Source organism: Conger conger, chromosome 11, assembly GCF_963514075.1.
Source record: "Conger conger chromosome 11, fConCon1.1, whole genome shotgun sequence".
NCBI classification, from domain to species: domain Eukaryota; kingdom Metazoa; phylum Chordata; class Actinopteri; order Anguilliformes; family Congridae; genus Conger; species Conger conger.
This window is the reverse complement of record NC_083770.1, coordinates 51,577,144-51,581,838: the sequence shown is the minus strand read 5'-3', so window position 1 is coordinate 51,581,838 and position 4,695 is coordinate 51,577,144.

Here is a 4,695-nt window from a genome sequence, read left to right as displayed (position 1 = left end):
TACAATTAAGGTATTTGGCTTTGTCCCCCACTGTTCACTCTGAACAATATGGGATATGCAATTTGTTTTAAGTACATTGTTTTTAATGGCTGTTATTGTAACTGTAAATGTTTTTAATTTTTTAATTTTATTGTTTCAAATTGTTAAAATTAGGGATATGTTATGGCCCCCTGCTCTGTGCTACTTATTCTGGCGTTACTTCACAGGTGCCTTGTTGGTGGAGTACCAGGTAATTTGCGCAATTGGGAGCACCTGTGACCAGATGTTAAAATGTGCCTGACTGTTGTCTGAAGGAGGGAACTCTCTTCCCACGTACCTGTTGGTTCTTTTTGGGTTTGCATGAGACAACATTGCTTCAGTATACTTTTCACACATCCACTCACTCACACGACTGATGCAACTGACTTTCACACTACACATTTCTGTTAACTGGTTATTTCAAATAAATTTGACCTTGTTTTTTAAATGCGTCAGTGTGCGTCTCCCTCTTTGTCACGGCCAATGAGCCAGGTCGTGACAGATAATGAAGTACATAATTTAATATCTTCTAATCCTGACAAACTTTACATTCAAATTAATAATATCAAGCAGGAACAACAATATTTACAACTTGTCTACTATCCATGCACACAGATACAGACAATTGCCAAAATATCCACTCACTGAGAACTTCATTAGGAACACCTGTACACCTACTTAGATGTAGAACTGACATTACATAACTACTGACATTAGATTAATTATTGCAATTTATTACATACACAAAAAAAATTACAATGTTATATACAGTGCCATCTGTAATGTTTAGGACAAAGACATTTTTTTATTTGGCTCTGTTCTCCACAATTTTAGATTTGTAATCAAAAATGCATATTCTCAGCAAATATTGAAGGGCATGTTTACAGACTTTGGTTTCACCATATTGAAATTACAGTGTGTTTTATATATAGTAACAAACATTTTCCTAGACTTTTTCTTGCCTTTGGTTTGTATTATTGTCATTAAACATGAGGGCCAGAGTTGTTCCAATGAATGTCAAGGAAGCCATTATGAGAGTGAAAAATTTAAATAAAAAGTCTATAACGTCTGTTTTGTTATGCCAAACCTTAGGTGTAACAAAATCAACTGTTTGGAACAGCATTAAGGAGAGAGAACATGTAATGGGGCATAGGGCATGTAGGGACTACAACTTCCACATTCCCACAGGAAAATTCTGCGACGTCCACCACGAATGACGTCTAACTTGGTTCAGCCAATCCCGTAATGGCGGGAGCAATAAACGGTCCCGTATAAGAGCAAGACACGTTCTTGGGATCTCTCTTCTGCTTCTTCTGTTCTTCTGCTTCTTCTCTTCGACGCACCCCTTTTGGCCATTCGCTTCAGCTCATCTGCTCCGAGACTCGGACAGAGGCTGAATGCTGCACAGCGCACTACCAGGCCTACTGACACACCCAGTTACCTCGCGGTAACTACGTGGCCTATAGTGAGTGGAAATTGTTGTACGCAGAACGCTACATCAGTTTACCCCAATAAAGCTCAACAACGAAACAGCAACGAACTTTTACACCTGGAAAAGGACCAGCGGATCAGACGACAACGCGCTGCTAAGACGGGAACACCCCAGCCTGCGCATCTCTCCCGGACACCATTCACAGCACCATCGCCGCTTCTACAAGGACAGCATGTCTTTTGGATCCAGCAATGCGTATGGACTCAGTAAGAAAACAAACATTCAGGCATAGCCAGTGTTTAGTTTAGTCTTAACTGTTTTTGTGAATCTGTGTTTCAATATTTACCATCCAACCATTGGAATGTATTTTGTTAGCTATATATGTACGTGAATTGATTCGCCGTCTTTTGCGCATATACAGAGTAAAACTACGCAAGTAGTCCCTTCTCACAGCTAACTCTAACTCATTACCACACCCAGAACTCTAGCTTACTCAAGCTAGCTACTCCCACCTTTCCTTTGTTCAAGCGACACGCGCGCTTGCGCGCGCCACACACACATACCCAACTGCATTTCCTTACTAACTTCCCGTTAGTTTATCTGTTCTGTGTTTTAAGTTTGTTTAATAAATATATTTTATTAAACCCCGGTGTCCGTTTTGGAATCACATAGACATGAGAGCCGAGTTAAAGCAGTCTTTCGAAGAACTTCCAACCTTCAGGTTATCGGTATGTTTAATCATTAATATTGGTTATTTTAATTATTAATTAAAATACTAAATTTGTGGTTAGGTTAGATATTTCTGATAATAGTAATTTTATGAGACTGATTACTTTTTGCAGTTATACTGCTACACAACGTTTAACTGGCGCCCCGGTTTCGTAGAGAGTAAAATCCCTGCGTTATTTGGCAGCCCGTGCGAGGACCCCTACAGGCATGGCAAGCCAAGTAAGACCTCTACAGCTGATAGCTGAAGAATTCTCATCATAATGAAGAAAAATCCCCAAACATGTGTCCAACCGATCAGAAACACCCTTCAGGAGGCAGGCGTGGATGTGTCAGAGACTACTGTCCACAGAAGACCACAGTCATATCTCAGTGGGTCACAGACTTCAACCAGTCATGCATACAGAAAATATGCAGTAAACATGACTGTAATTTACATCACATAAATATGTCCCTGAAATGGGGGATTATGTATAAAAAGTGCTGTCTACATGGTGAAACCAGAATGCATAAAAATACCCTTTAATAAAATATGAGAACTTGCACTTTGAATCGTTTGTTTATGAATATAAAATTGTGGTGTACTGAGCCAAATTAATGTTTTTTCCCAAGCATTACAGAGGGCATTGCATATTACAATTCTTATGAACATATAAACACAACAGCAACAAAAATATCAATGAATAACTATATATTGTTTGTAACAATATTAGCATGGTGGATATGCATAGGTATTAAAGGAGACTGGGCTTGGGACTGGGGCAGTTGGAATAGCCAGGGCAGGAGGGAAGGTGAAGGCTGGGTCTCCTGAAGTACTGGTATTGTTCCAATTTTGCCGAGGACTTCACAGACCTCTTTGGAAGTACATCTGCAGCCTACCTGGGAGAAAATATACACGCCTCCACATGCTGATCACCTGGAGATATCAAAGTAACATTAGTTATGAAATGTATGAAAGTAACCAAGAGACCTGTATTAATTATACTGTGTGCCTAATTATACTGTAATGCCTGGCATTACAGTCATTATTGTACTAAACAAAGAAAAAACAGAACAATAAGTATATGTATTTACTGTACATTCATATAATTGAAGGTAACATGGGTGTAAATATTGTATAATATAATTATTCTGGAGACTGCTCTATTATTGAAGTACTTAGCTTGGCAACTACATGATATGGGCAAGTTGACAACAACAACAACAACAACAACAATATATTAATGGAAAATAAAGGAACATATACCAAGATGTCTGAATGACAGTAAGTTAGGCCTATGTCAATAAACAATTGGCAGTGAAATAAGAGCAACAATACATTTTATGTCTAAACCTTCACGAATCAAACGTGTATACAAATTGTCAATACTATTAATGACGGTGATATTTTAAAACCGTAATGTGATAGCATGTTAATGTAGCTGACTACGACGTTGAGAAACAGACATGCAGAGACATTATCCCGTTTACCTGTAATTTTCCCACATAAAAAAACGAACAATTGGAACATTCAAAATACATTTGCCCAATGTATGCATAGCACAATTGAACATATTGAACAATTGTACTAGATTTTAAAAAAATTAAAGCGAAAATGAATGTCCCAATTTACCTTAGAAGTTGTCCCATTTTAGCCTGACAGAAGTGGCCTTGGTTAGTTCCTAAACAAGTATACTTTACAACATTATAGGCTCCAGCCCCCCTGCGACCCTGTTCGGGATAAGCGGGTTAAGATGGATGGACCCTGATTATGCAAAAGTGAAATTAGATAGGTCACAGCGCCAAGCGTCCTTCAACGTTTTTCCACACTTTCTGGTTACCACATACCAATGAGAAGGATTGCTTCATGTTGGTGTTGTAGCGATTAAGACATTCAGTGATTGGCTGCTAATATTTACAGGGCACAGTGCCTCAAAACTTATGTCCCATTTTACATAATGTCCTCACATCACCCTATGAACTGATAATACGGTACGCAGTCAATTAGCCTACAGCTCGAGATCTAGGCATAGGCTACACGTGTTCCTCTCATCGCCACACAGTTAATCAACGACAATAATAAATTACGCCATTATATTAGCAAATGGCGCTTGCTGTGATGAGCCCATTACTTTGGCATACCGGGGGAAAGACAAGTATTCACAAGCCTACCTTAACTGTGCGGTTTCACTGGCATTCCGAGCGCAGAGCGCGCCTTCTTCCCGAACAGGCATTTGCTAAAGAGCCCAAAAAAACCAAATAAGAGCAAGTAATTTCCCCATCTACAAGTCAAAAAAGTAGCATAATTTGGCGTGAAGCCCACGACTCTGTTAACTCTAACCAAATATCCCTTGTGCGAACACCATTGATGATGTGAGCTATAATAGTTCTCTGGGTCGGCTATTTCTAACGCGATTGGTTGTTGGGTTGATTGCTGAGTTGATTGCGCTGTGTCCGGTCACATTTCACGTGAGAAACTTGAACATTGGCTGTATGTGAAATTGCACACTCGTGCAGCTACCTGTGCATTCGTGTAACGT